This window comes from Sinohyriopsis cumingii, chromosome 2 (assembly GCF_028554795.1).
Source record: "Sinohyriopsis cumingii isolate HCF-2022 chromosome 2, ASM2855479v2, whole genome shotgun sequence".
NCBI lineage: Eukaryota > Metazoa > Mollusca > Bivalvia > Unionida > Unionidae > Sinohyriopsis > Sinohyriopsis cumingii.
This window is the reverse complement of record NC_142962.1, coordinates 99,440,040-99,457,053: the sequence shown is the minus strand read 5'-3', so window position 1 is coordinate 99,457,053 and position 17,014 is coordinate 99,440,040. Positions and strand designations below refer to the sequence as shown.

The window sequence follows — 17,014 nt, the reverse complement described above, 5'->3', positions numbered from 1 at the left end:
ATCATCAGTCCTTTTAAGGTATCCTTGTTTTCAAAAGCACTAATTGTTGGTCAGGTTTTCCTCAAAAGGAGAATGGAACTAAACTATACCGCACTTGTTTGTGAAAAAAAAGGTGTTTTATGTTTATATTGATGCTACTGTGTGTTTTTTTTAAACTACTTTTTAATATGTACAGTATTTAGTAGATTTCATTATGTGCTAAGTGGATAGCTTATTACCTTTTGTGTTTTGGATTGGTTAAAGACAAGGACTGGATTTGTTAAACATTTTTGAAGTTTAAGTATATTCATATCTTTTCATGTTTGTAAGGCAAAAATTGGCAGTTAAAACAATTATCATCCAGCCACCTGTCCAGTGTCAGACCGTACATATTAATATCTGTCTGTCTCTGTCTCTGTTTGTGTGTGTGTGTATATATATATATATATATATATATATATATATATATATATATATATATATATATATATATATATATATATCTGTGTGTGTGTGTGTGTGTGTTTAGATTTTTTATTATGTTATATTATATTCAGTTTCTTAATTTGGTTGTTAGTGGACACTTATGCATTAACCTGTGTTAAGAGGACATTGTATTTGGGTGTATTTTGCCATTTTACTATAATAATTACTGTATAAATTTACATATATGTTCAATACATCTGCATGCTGCATCGATACAGAAGACTGAAATGACATTCAGGAAAGGAAAGAAAATGACATAACAGCTAGGAGATATTTGAATGGAATTACCACTAGATAATTGGTGCATCTTTTGTGTTCTCTTATCATATATACTTTTAGCATATATACTCACCAACAATTCAAGCCTGACTGCAGACAGCATAGATCCTGATCTGCCATAGCATAATTCACCTGCAGATGAGGGTTTATGATGGTGGCTTTACCGATTATTACCAACAAGCTACAGAGACCCAGATCTTCTGGCACATTATGCAAGGGCAGATCTGGGTCTGTGCAGTTTGCAGTTGGACTCATCTTGGAAGCTAGTATATATGTTATGTCAAGCAGTTTACTTTCTACGCATCATACTGGTATGCTGTTCTGTGTTTTTGATTGCAATTAGATCACCATTTTGTGATGCTAGGCTGATAATAAGCTGTTGTGGATTAATTAGAGAATTCCTGAATGCAGTTCTAGGAACAAGTTCTGGATTGCATTGTTTGTTCCAAATAATGTTCATAGTTCAAGTCTTTTTCTCAGCATTTTTTTCAGGACAACCAAGAGAATATAAAGTTTTAAAATAGGACTTTCAGCATGAGATTCTGTTGTTAAAGTATGCTAACAGCCTGCTTTCAAATAAGACTTTCAGCATGAGTCTTACTGTATATTAACAGCCTGCCTTTAATTAAGAGTTTCAGCATGAGATTCTGTCATTAATGTATGCTAACGGCCTGCTTTCAAATAAGCGTTTCATGAGGTTCTGTCATTACTGTATGCTAACAGTCTGCTTTCAAATAAGAGTTTCATCATGAGATTCTGTCATTAGTGTATTTTCACAGCAGTTTGTACATAGTATTACCACTCGTTAGCACATCAGCAGTTTGCTTGATTTCACCTTTATGTTGTTTTGAGTTCATTCTCTAGTTCCAGCACATGGTCATGTCAGCAGTTTCCCATCTCATGTCTATGGTTTCTTTCAGGAATTCAGATTTCCCCCACCCCCACCCCACAAGTATTACCATATGCTAAGAGCTTAGTCATCAGGAATATGTAATTGCTTGTAGAATGTGTCCACAATTATAGTACAATTGATAAAGTTTTCACCTACTACTACTCTGGTAGAACTGCAGTGGCTCAAACCTTATTATTGACACCCTGCAAATAATAGTGAATTTATTGTATTGCTTTTTAGATGTATATTAGGGATATTTCTACAGTAGTACTGGATTGTGTTGACTAGGTTTGTTATTATTTAGAGCAGTGCAAATGATTTGTAACTCACTGGATAGCAATTTTACTTTTTTCATTAATTTTGCCAGATATAACTCATGTGCATTGTACTAGTTTGTCTCTCTTGTAATGTTCACCATTTAATGTCAGCTGTATATGAATGTACAAAACTGTGAACATTTTTTGTCAGAAGTATGCCTATTTGTCAGAAGTATGTCTGTTTGTCAGAAGGATGCCTAATTGGCAAAAGTATGCCTGTTTGTCAGAAGTATGCCTATCTGGGAGAAGTATGCCTATTTGGCAGAAGTAAACCTGTTTGTCAGAAGTATGCTTTTTTGTCAAAAGTATGCCAATTTGTCAAAAGTATGCCTTTTGGTTGTGGTTGATAGCAATGATAACAATGCTTGCATTTTCTTTATAAAACATATTTCCTTGTTTGATATTTTTCCTGTAGAATCATTGTGTATTGTGTCAAGCACATGCCATGTGTCAAAATGAATGAAGCATTTTTTCTTTGTTTTATTTGTGTATTCATTAAATTGTTGCAAGCTAACTGTTTACAACATACTAATATTTTCTGATGTCTTAAGGTTGTGTAACACAGATAGAATTGCAGCCGAACAATATGCATGGTAAGGTAGAATTTGAATGCTTTCAGAAATGCAAATAGAGTGTGCTGATTTGTGCAGTCTGCATAAAATCAGATTTTCACAAACCTAAGGGACGACGAGATCTTACAGGCACCCATCAATGATCGTGTTCAGGTGTTGTATCTGTTCTGTAATGACTTTGACAGTCAGTGAAGACATACTTGCTGTATTTCCACTAAATATAAGTGTTCCATTAAACAGATTGACATAAAAAGCCCAGGACTCTTTGAAAGTGACTGTCTGATTGGTTAATAAAATCATAAATTATAGAAATATTTGCAACCCTGATCAGTGCATGTCAGATCATCATATAACTTAGGTTTGTGAAGATCTGATTTCAGTCAGATTGGGGAAATGTAATGGTGCACCATGAAACTTGCGGGGACCTACAATGGTTCCCCCGTGAAACTTGCTGCAGTTTGTCAGTATTTTAAATTCAAGCTGCCCTTCTTCTTATATAAAAAAAAACAACATAAAAAGGCTTTTGTGTTAGTGTAGTATTCTCTGACTTTGAGAAATTGCACATATGCGCTAAATTATCCACATGTATTTGAAAAGGGATGTTGTAATGTCATTGTTTTTCAGAATAAGTATAGGACAACAAATAATGACAAAATGTGTCTATGCTATTAATGTTGAATGCTTATAATTGTAATGTTAAATGCTTATAATTGTAATGTTGAATGCTTATAGTTGTAACGTTGAATGCTTATAGTTGTAATGTTGAATGCTTATAGTTGTAATGTTGAATTCTTATAGTTGTAATGAGGCACTAGTCTTAAATTATTTATGTATATAGTTCCAAGTGCAAACCTTACACACACACACAAACACATAAATATAATTTTGTTTTTCAACAGGAAATCAACATACCATTTTCTTTCAGATGCTTTTACATCGCCATCCTTGATACTGTTCAGGTCAGAGTATATTGTAAACAACAAAAATACAATAAGCTTTTAAATGCAAGCAAAATTTGATTTACAACAAATATTTGAAAGGATAATATAACTACCGAAAGAACATCTATGATAATGATGTGAAAACACTTAAATGAATATTTCACTAACTTCCTGTTGAATTAAAAAAAAATTGTGTATATATGTACTGGCATGTGCGTGCATATAAATAAACTTGGATATAATGCCAACCTCTGTACAAAATTTGATTGGGCAATATATCAAAGAAGACTTTAGAGTGATGGTCTTTATTCTGCTAGTTTTCACTCCTAACATTTGGTTTATTTAATATAGTGGAGATGCCTATACAACAAATTCATACAATAGTTTTCACTCCTGACACATGACATAGTTTTATAGTGGATGGTTTATTTAATACAGTGAAGATGACAGTTCATACAGTGGATGGTTTATTTAATACAGTGGAGATGACATAGTTTATACAGTGGATGGTTTATTTAATACAGTGGAGATGACAGTTCATACAATGGATGGTTTATTTAATACAGTGGAGATGACAGTTCATACAGTGGATGGTTTATTTAATGCAGTGGAGATGACAGCTCATACAGTGGATGGTTTATTTAATACAGTGGAGATGACAGTTCATACAGTGGATGGTTTATTTAATACAGTGGAGATGACATAGTTCATACAGTGGATGGTTTATTTAATACAATAGAGATGCCTCGGCAACAAATTCATACAATAGTTTTCACTCCTGACACATGACATAGTTCATACAATGGATGGTTTATTTAATACAGTGGAGATGACAGTCTATACAGTGGATGTTTTATTTACTACAGTGGAGATGACATAGTTTATACAGTGGATGGTTTATTTAATACATTGGAGATGACAGTTCATACATTGATGGTTTATTTAATACAGTGGAGATGACATAGTTCATACAGTGGATGGTTTATTTAATACAGTGGAGATGACATAGTTCATACAGTGGATGGTTTATTTAATGCAGGATTTCTGGTTTGATACAGGTTATGGTTTGCAGGTTTTAGACCTGTCAATGTCAACCCCGGTGGGCTGCCTTGGTTTGTCCTTGGGAAATGCTCTTGTCTCCCATTTCCTTTGTATGATATAGCCGATATTGTGTTAAATTTCTTTTATAACCAACGAATACAGAACTCAAAAGCTAGTTTTTAATTGTCTATCATTTTATAGCTGAACTACACAGGTTGACGGCTCTGTTTAGATCCAGGTTGACAAACATCAAAATTGTTATTTTAACTCTAATAGTGGACTTGTTAGTTTGAAATCTGTATATTGTGGTGTATCAGCCAGAATCAAATGCAAATAACATAGACCCTGATTTGCAATCACATTATGTGTCTGCACATCAGGATCTACCATATACTCATACGGTGAGTCCAACTGCAGACTGCACATGCCCAGATCTGCCATCACAGAATGTGTGGGTATATCCGGGTCTGTGCAGTTTGTTAGGACTAATCAGTAGAACAGACAACGTAGACCTTGATCTGCAGGCACATTATGCTATGGCAGATCAGGATCTATGTTATATGCAGTTGGACTGGACATAAAGGCAAGTATATAAAGTATGTTTGTTCATACATTTAGTCAACATGCTGCATTGAAACAAATTTTCCATTACATTATGCGGTGGCAGATCTTGGTCAGTGTAGTTTGCTGTTGGATCCAGCATATGTTACAATATATATGGTAATAAAAATTTACAAAATAAAATTTACCAAATGTTACAATTCACTTAAGACACTTGATATATACATTTTATCTTGCAAATACCTGGCCATATGTCAGAGTAATTAAAACAGACAGGTATATAACGTTAATTAAAATGGCCTGGCTTTATATAAAAGGTAATTAAAACAGCCAGGTATATCAAGGTAATGAAAACAGCCTGGCAGTATCTCAAGGTAATTAAAACAGCCAGGTGAAATTCTGTTCACAACATAGCTTAGTGGATGATGGATAGCAAATATGTAATTTTATTGGGTGTATTATTACCATGAAAATTAGGGTGACACTTTATATATAAGTATAACTCATATGCTTTTCTATACAGCATTTTTTACAAAAATAAAAATGACTAAATAGCTTATGTAAACTTTGTGCCATCAGCATCATATACATTAAATATGTGGAACATGTTTTTGTTTTAGTCTAGTCGATCACTATCTAGTCATTGGTTTTGTACAGTTGTAATACATTTCGGTGTCTTTTTATAAATTTTCTTTGCATCTGTTTAGATATTTGTTAAGGTATGAAAGGATGGGACTGTGTCATCCAGCCTGTTTATGCCAACAAGTGTTTGTTCATGTGTGTGTTTGTACATGTATTTGCTTTTTCTAATGTTATAATTCCATTAAGTGATAGTTTAAGATAATAATTTAAAGTTTCCGATATTTTGTTTACCAGAGAAGGTTAGCATTACGGAATGGATCTTTTTAGTTATTACTATAACCTAAAAAATACATTACACTTGGAGGCCCCGGGTGGCTGAGTGGTTTAAAGTGCTTACCATTATGGATCATTGCTATCTCGCCTCTGTCTGCCTGGGTTTGAGTCTCGGGTTCACCCATTGTGGGTTTGTGAGAAAGCTTGCCAGTAGCTTCCTGTGAAGTAGTGGTTATTTCTGGGGTTTTCCGGGTTCTTCCTCCAACAGTTATACTTGCCACCATGTATAGCTTATCTTGTGCTGAAAAATGGCATTAAACCTTATACAGCAACAAGAACATTGCCCTGATGGCTGGCTGTGAGTTTGCAGTTCAGCAATGAGCAAAACAAACTTTGAAATTTTGTTGTTTTATTTGGAATGAATAACATTTGATTGCCTTAGGGCGATTTTGGCTATCACTTGTGCTTACATTACACCATTATCCCTCATCACATCCAGACCACCACTTCTTCTAACTGCAAGATTCGGGGTATGGAGGGTGGGAAAGCGGAGGTGGGGATACCTACATTTGCCTGAATTAATAACTTTGATACTGTAGTTCAAACAAGAACTTGTGATTTTTAGCTCACTTCTGGTACAGGAAAGCATGTTGTACTAACACCAGCGTCGGTGTCAGTCTCCACATATATTGAAAACTGTACATACAGCCTCACTGCACCTTAAACATTCTTGCCTCTTACGTCCCAGGTAACAGTTTGGAGTGTTTCATAGCGCCCCTTGGGATAACTATATACTTGCATATTAGTTACACATTCTTATTAAATTTTTTACAATTAGCTTAGATTTTGTACACCCAGTATGCATACTGTTTTACTTGAAATCATACAATTTTGTGAGGGGATGGATCATAATGGGTACTACACCCTTGTCACAAAAGTAGTTCACATTTCGTGCTTCATTGATTTGTTAAATTGTATGTTAAAGTTTATTTCTCGAGCTCTGTTCAAGTTAGATTTGTCAAAGTTGATGACTGCATGCATTACTATTAGTACCAAACTATATGCATCACTATTAGTATCACACCCTTACAATAAAAGGTCATGGTGACCTACATTTTACATTTTACTGATCTTAATTTTTTTCATTTAGCTTTTGACCACATGGGGTTTTGTGCATTCTGGATGCATACTGTTATACTGTACTTGGAATCCTGAAATTTGGTGAGAGGATGTATCTTGCTGAGTATTACACTCTCATGACAAAACTTAAGTTGCTCTGGCCCATTTTCACTGACTGGTTCAGTTTCTTGTCTTAGCTGTTCATACTAGAATCATGAAATTGATGATGATATGCATTTTTGTTAGTACAGCACACTTACAACAGAAGTAGCTTATCACAACCCATATTTTATTTGTTATTGGCTTTGGTTAAGTTTTTCAGTTTGGCTCATGATCACACACGTTTTTGGCTTGCTATATGTATGTTATCCTTCCTAAAATCATGAAACTTGGTGTGTGGATGCATCATGATAAATACTAAAATCTGTGGCCGAAAGAGGTCACCCATACCTATATTTAATGATTTAGTGACATTGTCTAATATTTCATGTTCAAATGTCATTTATTATGTACTGTTTATGTTAGAGTCATGACACTTGATAATTGAGATAATTGAGTGCATCTCTGTATTACTACAATGTACACCCTTCAAACCAAAGGTCCCTGTTACCTTCAATTTATGGCATAGATATTTATGTTTTTAGCTCATGACCACGTATTCTTCCACATTATTATATATCCTAGCCAACACAGTAAGCCCTAACTTGGACCCTTGTAGTTGTAAATGGGAATAAATAATATTTAAATCATGGTAAACTTTCCATATTAATAAATATGCATTGTATATTGCAATGTGTTACCCTCAACAGGTTAACGTGTATTGTACAAATGAAAAAGAATAGGAATTATACGTGTGAACTGCTTGCTTTTTATGTGCCGTCTTGGCTGTACAGTTTAATCAAGGTCATGATGTATGAACAGTGCTTCTAATGGCTATCATACGGGCTGTTACTCCAAGGTTACTCAAGGCTGGTGCCTTTTTGCCAGTAAAATTAAGAGTCAAGGGGTGGACAACAATAATAGCTTCTTAAAAAGATTTTAAGAACAATGATTTAACCAAAAAGAGTTATTTATGACTTATATTAATTCATTATAGTACCGCTAACTTAAAAATCATTGAAAAAAATGGTATATTTTTTATTGTTACCAGTATGCCCTATCGCATAAATCAACTCTTTTTTTGTCAGCACCACTTTAGTCCGAATTTATTTTCTGCATGATAATAGCTTTTACAGTCGATTATGGAGACTGCCAAAGGGTTCATAGATGTAGTTGTGTAATAACTGATTACATTCTGGTTTCCTTAGAAAAAAGAAATATATTGGTAACTTCATTTTAATCTTGGACAAGGTTTTCATCGTAAAAAATGGTTTCTTTATGCCTTATGTCCATTCGTGCATATTTAAAAAGAACTCGTTTGAAAATTGTTTTAAGTTGCTATTTGTTGTAACTTAATGTAAAATATGATGACTTATGAATGCTTTGTAATCTTTAAGACTTCCCTATTAAGTTAATTGCTTGTTGCTATATGATGCAATGAACTAATTTTGAGCATGATTTTTTATATTGTTTTAATAAAAATAATAATTATTATAATTATAATAATAATAATAAAGTAATGATAATAAATTTGACTATCCCAACAATGTTAAAGGCCAAAGGAGTCGTGATGTATAGTTTTTTCGTATAATGTAGTTACTCCACATTATATACTTAAGATGTTTATTTGACTGGTTATTCCATAAAAATGCCTGCAGTTCTGTGTCATCTTGATCGTGTATTGCCATTTAAAAGCATTAGTTATAAAGTTACTTGTTGGCAAAATTCATGAAATATATTTTTCAGTTTTCTTTCCAACAGAAAACAGACCAAGTTTCTTGATAATACGTTTATGTTTCTTTACTTTCATTCCCAAAGTTAAATGCCAAATATGTGAATTGAGTGGTTGTTTCATCTGCCACCAGTATCGAGTACTTAACAGATGTAAGCGACCTATGCAAGGCAGAAAGAAGTACCACTTTGTACTTGAATGACCGCGGCTTATACTGTTTATAGTACATTTTGTGTTTCATGTTCCATATTACAGAAATGGTTTTTCATTTCTTTTAATTTCGACCTTGAATGGCGAAACCTCTATCACTTCTCTATGGTAACGGCAGCTGCAGCGCCGACGTTTGCATTGTAGTCATCCTCATCAACAATTTAGGAGTAAGCGTTAAAAGTTCGTAAAAGTAATTTACCGTCTGTGTCGTTTCCTAAATTCAGCTGGTACTTTGGTATATCACTAACAGCCCTGGGTTTTTACCCTGATATCCTAAGATTTAATGTCCCGTCTGTGTAAGCAGTAAGATACATTTTCAAAACGCCCTTCACAGCTCATTATAAACCTTACTTAATCACTCCGTTTAGTCTGTTGTTTTTAGATGTTTTTAATCAGGTTGTTGCAAACTTTGCTGACCCTTTCTTTAGATAGACAGCTTTACAGTTTTACGTCGCACAGCATTGTTAAGAATCAAAACTGTTTTGAATAGATATTTATCTGGTTATTTTTCGCAGTCACATGACATTCAGATTTTGTATTTTATGAAAAAAGTTGTATCAAAATGCGGAATGTCAAAGATTTTGAATGATGTAATACAGATATATGTATCATGTAAATGCAACTTTTTTAAACAAGGAAAATAAAGCTAGCATTTGTAATAGCCATGCCTTGCTTTTCTATTAAAAACCATCACCACGTGTTAATATGGAAGTTTCCCCAGCTTCTGTTCAAGTCGCTCAGTGCTTCTTTTGACAACGTTGCCTATATAAACTGAATTCATTATATATTTATAGAAAAATTGCATCGACATTTTTTTCTTCAAACTTAGACAAGGACTTAAATTTATAGAAATGTATCAGTCTACACCCACACCCTGGCCACGGACACGCAGAAATGGCCTTAGCAATCGCGGGGCAAGATATAGATCATTTTGGCAGCCCCCCCCCCCCCCCCCCCCCCCGATTTACACGTGGGGCTCTCTGTGAGCACGGCATTTGGAAAGAAAATCGTAAAAAGTTTTAATCATACTGAACTTAAAATTGTCTTTGATCGCTTTAAAATTACTTTCTACAGATTTATTTTTAAAGTTACTAACGCGCGGGGCCATTGTGAGCGCGGGGCCCAGTTGGGCCGGCCATGTGGGCGCGAAATGCAGGCAGCAGCAGAGGGTGAACATACCACTTGCTGGAAGGTCCATTTTTAAAACAAAGCTTCGTACGAAAATGAAAAATATAAGGTCAATAACGTCAAACCGAAGCCTCTAACTAAACCGAGAGTTTCTCTAATTGGGTTATGTTTTTGTTTTCTTTCTTACTCTATCTTTGTCGTTCTTGTTTTTCAAATTTTTAATGCGCGTTTTTGTTTACCCGTCGGACACTCATTTTCAGTCGCACCCTCTCTGCAGCTGTAATGTGTGAGTAATTAAATCATTATTATATCAATAATGTGTGATTGTATGCCAGCTATAGAATATCATATAGCTAGATTAGCTCGAGAGCGATTAGAGGCAATTAAGAAATATCTTCCCGTCCCTGATTCTGTCAAACAAAAATTGCAAGCTCGTCAGGAGTCTCAGGTGGAATTTGCAGAAGGTGTAGAACAGTTATTCAAACCAATTATCAAACCAACCAAATATTTGATATTGCCGCATATGGATATCACGATAGAGATAAGTATGTAAAACCCGAATATGTTTTTAAAAATGCTGATTGGAGAAGAGATGTTTATCGCATAGCTACTGATACTCGGCAAATCCGATCTGAGGAAGATGTTAATAATTTTGACATTTTTAACAAGGCAATCGATGCCCATATTAGACAAGCTATGCTGGAAAGGAGACAAAAAGAAGAAATGAAGGTGCAACTTGAAAAAGCAAAAGCAGACAGGAAACGAAAAGTAAAAGAAGTCAAAACTTAAAGAGGTTGAACGAGCAGGGAAACAAAAAGAAGATTTGGAATTTGAAGAAATTAGACGATTGAAGAAATTACATTCTTCACCAAGTAAGAAAAAAAACGGATATAGCAAGTGAGGAAGAAAGAGCAACTGGAAATGGTCTTGTTACTCGAGGAAGTGGGCTTATTACTCCATGACCCAGGAACGTTCTTGCCTATATTGAAAGACTAGAAATTCTGATTAGCGGAAAACGAGCCGGTAATAATTCCCCAGAAATCATTAATGAAGCAGCTAATATTTGTCAACGATTATTTACAAGCGGTATCATAGATATTAATGTTTATCTATCTCTCATTGACGAAATCGTCGATAATTATTACCGTGATTGAAAGTAATTAAATACAATGACTAAAAATACAATGATCATGTATAGTACTCAACTTAGACCTGTAATGGTTAGGGTGATAAATTCACAATTACCAGTATATAAAACATACTACGGAGATAGACTCGGAGATGTTGTTCAGGGTCTATTTAGAAGGATAGCCCCAAAAGCATTACCTGTTGCAAAGCAAATGGGAATGAAAGCTATCGATTGTATTCGTGATAAAGGTATTGGTGCTGTTGCGAGCAAATCATTCTTGGCAATCAAGGACAGACTAGCACGATTAATACGACGAAAACCGCAACCAGTAAAACTACCCAGAGCTGAAGTGATGCCTGCAAATGTCAATAAAATAATCAATCAAGCTGCAGGTCAAAAACTAGCCGAGTTGGCTGGTGAAGCAGAAAAAATATAACTGCCAGTCTGATAGCAGGAAGTGGTCTTCGTGTTAAACGATAACAATTATAATAACATTTTCAAGCATATGTCTGATACAGCATTTGACATTAATGCGTCAGTTCTCAGTGATGATTCTGGTCGCGATTATCAATATTATTCTTATGACACACAACAACCAAAAAACTCAGTTTAATTTATTATTGGTGTCTTGAATTAGTTGCTTGACTACCACCTACGTAAAATATAATGAGTTCCTCAATCAACGTTCAACATTACAGAGACAATCAAGCGCGTGAATGGCAAACAAAACTAAAAAATATCGTTGTCAAGTATACAGTAAAAGTATTTAAAAAATATCGCAGACGTATAGTTGTCGTTGACATAATTGTGTATTCGGCGTCTGCTGTTATCGCTGTAACCGGCGTATTGTTATCAACAATACCAATGACATCAACAGCGGTTGCAACAATTTGTGTTTCAGCTGCAACAACAATTGCTAGTATTCTCAATATCATCGCAAAAAATATGCACGTGCACAAACACAAAATTACATAATTATAAAATAAAATTACATACAACGATGTTAGCATACTCCAAATTATCTTCGTTAGTATCATCAAACCTTAGTGATGGAAAAATATCAAATACTGAGTTAACGTAGATGATTAAGATTTACAAAGAAGTAATGACTGTGATAGAATCCACGTCTGAATTAAATAATAATGATAATAATAACAACCCCGAACGAGTTATTACAGCAGATTGCCGTTAATACAACTCTGTCAAAAACTACGACGATTTCAGTAAGCTCAACCAATCCTGAATGTAGTGTTAACTTTTCAACTGCAACTCCAGCGAAAGAAATAGCACTAGCACAATTACGAGTATATCATAGTTGGCCAAATAATAGATCAAATTCATTCGGTGGATTACCAGCAAATAATTTTGGTATTGAGCTACGATAAATGTTATTGATCATACTGAACATGCGTGGACATCGGCTATAAAAATATTTCAACGAGGTCGAACTGTCAAATTTTATAACGGTGATATGTTTGTATTTACTAAAGAAATAAGTAAAAGTGATTCTGTATCAGTATGGTTATTTCAGAGTTCTGAAGAAAACCACAACGAATTAATAAAACCTGATGGAAGTATCTGCATCGAAAAAAATAAGTTTGATCAGTTTGTAAGACCTAATGGTGAGATTTAACGGACACAATCTCTCCACAAAGAAATGAAAACTCTTACGCTGAATATACCCACGACGATGTCATGTATGAAAAGTTGCTCAGTAATTGTTTTATGATTCCATCAGTCGCGGCTCATTCCTATGAGGTTTGATTTTATCGATGAGATAATATCGAGTTGTGTCGAATACGGACACGGTAGATTATGGAATACCAGATACGATTATAAAGATGTTATCTCGCTTGATATGGCTGCGTGTTATACCGGAAGTTTTCCTGGAATGAGATGGTGTTATACATATTTTGAGTGATTTGGACATCCAACACACGAGATGACAAAAGTATCGATAAACGGAACAATACCAGATTGTGACCTAACTGGATTCGCTTGTATCGAGTCATTTAAATTTGCCAAAGATCTTCATCTGATTTGTTATGTCTGGTTTGGCAAAAGCTTTTCAGAAAAAATGTGGGCACTAACAGTATTATTACGGTATATGCTTGGTGTAAAAATAACATTATTGTTAGCAGTATGTGAAGCAATTATATCATATAGTCCTCATAAACAAGTTGGTTACCACAGCAAAAGAAATATTCTGATGATGAAAATCCTGATATAGCCGATTTTGATAATGAAATAGCAAAATATCATGGCAGAAAAATAATTTGTAAATTTACCCAAGGAGAATCATATGTTCATAAACGACATTGTACAATACTGATTATAGACGATGCTGAACTATAGTTTATAATTACTGATACAACGAATAGAAGCATATTTATAAGTCGAGAAACGGTTTTCATGCCAAATGGAACTAAATTAGGTACAATTGTGAGTTATATTGATACTGAGTCACCACAATATACTCATTTAAGATCTTCAATGCTTGCGTATGTTTCGATAAATTTATTATCGATGATAAACAGATTTCCTGATATCGTGGTTAGAGTCGCTACGAATTCATTTTATATCAATAAAAAAAACATGCAGGATTGTTAGAACAATTACATATATGGGCTTGTTTATCATGGGGCGAATAGAGAATAAAATAAGAAAATACACATAGTTCTTCTGAATCTGCCGAAGTTGAAATCAAACATTTTTATTGAAAAATAATCAAATATCAAAATTATCATCAGCACCATCGGCATATAATCTTGTAGCTAGGCATAAGACTGTTTATCTCAATGGGCCTGATAGTTCTGGCAAAACAACACGTGCGATTTAATTATTTTGACAGAGTTCTTCAAACTCTATTTATATGGTTGTTTTGACACATATACTTAGAATCGCCTGAGAAATTAACGAACGAGGAGTTAAATCTCATACTTATTATAGCTTCTTTCGGTGGAAGGGTGATACACATGGACTCCTGAACGAATGGGTGAAAAATATATTCCAATGATTATTATTTGGGATGAAATATGTACAGTGCCGTTAGAAAAACTAAAAATATTTATTGATTTGTTGTTGATAAAATATACTGCTGTAATAATGTGTGGCGATCATGGTCAACCACCACCTTTTGTCGGATTGTCTCCATATAAATGGCTAAAGAATAATGTGGATTATTACGAGGAAATAAATGATGATGATAATAGAGTACTTGATCCAGAATTAACAGTGTTTAAGAAATTAGTCAGACTATAACCAAATAATATTCAGTGTGAAATAATGCGTGAAATAATTTCAGAAACTCCTAGTAACAATTTTTGGAATTTATGGAGACCAAATGATTTAATAGTTGCAAGTAGAAAGATAGTTCGTGATACACTTCAACAACAATTATTAATGTTACATAAAGAAAATTTTTGAAATCTACCCGTACCCTTGTGTTATCGACCAGCAGATATTCGACGACAAAATATTGAATTTGATATACCAGGATCGTCAGAGAAACAAAATCTTGTGTTGAATGCTATTGTTTTAGTTCCTGTCAGTGTTGTTGAGAGCGCGCTAACGCCTGACGGAGTCAGAAACAAAACTCTGTGGACTCTAGGATATGCTGTAACGATTCATTCATCTCAGGGATTAACTATTTCTGATATTAATATTTGGATTGTTGATGATCCTATCAAATGGTCAAATTTAGTTTATCTCGCAGTATCTCGAGTCAGAAGAATATCTCAGCTGCGGAGGGTTATCAATAGACTTTACATAAAATAATAATCAAACTGCTGCTGACAATAGCGATGATGTAGTAAGAAAAAAAATCAGTTGGTTTTAAACGGTGACAAAAAAAGCGCGACTTTGATGATATCGATGCTGAATTTATCATGACGCTGAAACAACAGCAAAATAATCTTTGTGCAAGCTGTAACCCAGTAATCTTGTGGCAATATTCAAATAATAATCCAAGACATTTCATTGCTGACAGAATTAATAGTAATTTGGTCAAACACGCGAAAATGTGATGCTGACCTGTTTTGAATGTAGTCGATGCGCTAGTTTACAAAAGTGAACGTGGTGGTAATTGTGTGTCTTCAGGAATTACTTGTAATTGTTCGCGTACAAAAATCCACGTTGAGGAGCAGTTGAATCTAATCAGTAGATTGTGGATCTACCCGTGGATCTGACCACGCTGGAAATGTTATGTGTCACTCATTTTTGTGTGCCACTTTCAAGTTCACCGGGTTCATATAAATACCTCACAGTCACATTACCTAGTACTGGTTGATTTGAATAGGAGTCATGTCGTTATATTGGTATATGGGTTTTTTTTTTGTAATTGCATTAATGGGTTTCATAGAAATCGCACGAGTAATTTCATTATTTAACGCAGCTATCACACTTGGTAATCTTGCAACCCATTTGCGAGATCTCATATTTTTCTGAATTATTTCCTTCGCATATTGATATCCAAATAAACGCTCAGCAGGTGTTCGATTAAATCGTTCAACAATTGCCTGATCACGATGAATTGCAGTATGTCCTCGTCTGATTTTGACGTTATGTTTTCTCATCAAAGATGATAATGCACCAAGAAATTTTTTGCCAGGATCAACCTGTAGTAACTGTAGCCATAGCAAGGGTCCTCGATGATAAATTCGTTCAAAAGCATATACACTTCAGCTTCTGTTTTAGTTTATAATGGTTCTGCTTCTTTATATGTACTTGCAACGTCAACGACAGTTAACGCATATTTGTATGTAAGTGATTGACGTCTACCAATTTTAACAGTATCATGTGGTAAAAATAAAATATCTGCTTGATGAACTTCATTAGGAGTGCTGACATCAAAATGTGCATGCTGAACTTTTTTAGGTGCTGGTAGATAATTTGCCATATTGCCTGTCGTGCTGACAATTTGCAGCAACAGAACGTGTAACATTTGCTGTACCAGCAAGTTTACTAATCGCTGCTCTACCCCTCCAATATCCTCTTGGGCTATAATAAATCGATTCCATTATTATAATAATCGGTTGAGTAATTACCGGCCCCTAATACTAGTTTACCTTTCATCGCAGATCTTATCAACCAATTAGCTAATGATTGTCTGAAAGATTTATTTTTTTATGGAGTTTAACGATTGAATCAACTTCACGTTTGCAGTATGTCTTTGTTGTAAATCCTTATTTGTATACGCTACATCATGAACATGACATGCTTGATCAATCGCATTTACTGGGTACTCTCCAGGTCTTGGCTGATCTCGCTCGTCAAGTAAGATATCAGGTCGAGTTCCAGGACCACAATAATTATATACAGGAAGATGTTTTTCTCCTGGGTATTTAGCCCATGGATCTCCTGGTAATTTTCCTAATAAAGCATCGATATGAACACCTGTTTTCCTTGACTTGTCAAGGGAGATAAATTTTATTATGTTTGTACCACATGATACACGTTTACCTGTAAGTGCATGCTTTTTCTGTTATTGTTGTTGTTAATCCACTTGTGGGGGTGTGCTCTACACATACTCTACGAAATATTCATCAGACTTGGTGTTCAGAAGACATGAACATGATTAAGTTCAAAAACTTTTTATCAAAAGCACAATCTACCCCACACAGATTTATAACAATAAATTTATATGATCCTCGATCGCGATATTGTATAGGTCTTG

General features: G+C 34.5%; 1 long non-coding RNA gene across 1 annotated transcript; it reads left to right on the top strand.

The window, feature by feature from the left end:
- The first annotated feature begins 489 nt into the window (after positions 1-489).
- Positions 490-9,744, top strand: LOC149805461 (uncharacterized). Its single transcript, XR_016419669.1, has 2 exons — positions 490-2,504; positions 2,552-9,744. It is a non-coding gene; the product is annotated as an uncharacterized LOC149805461 (long non-coding RNA).
- The last annotated feature ends 7,270 nt before the right edge of the window (positions 9,745-17,014 follow it).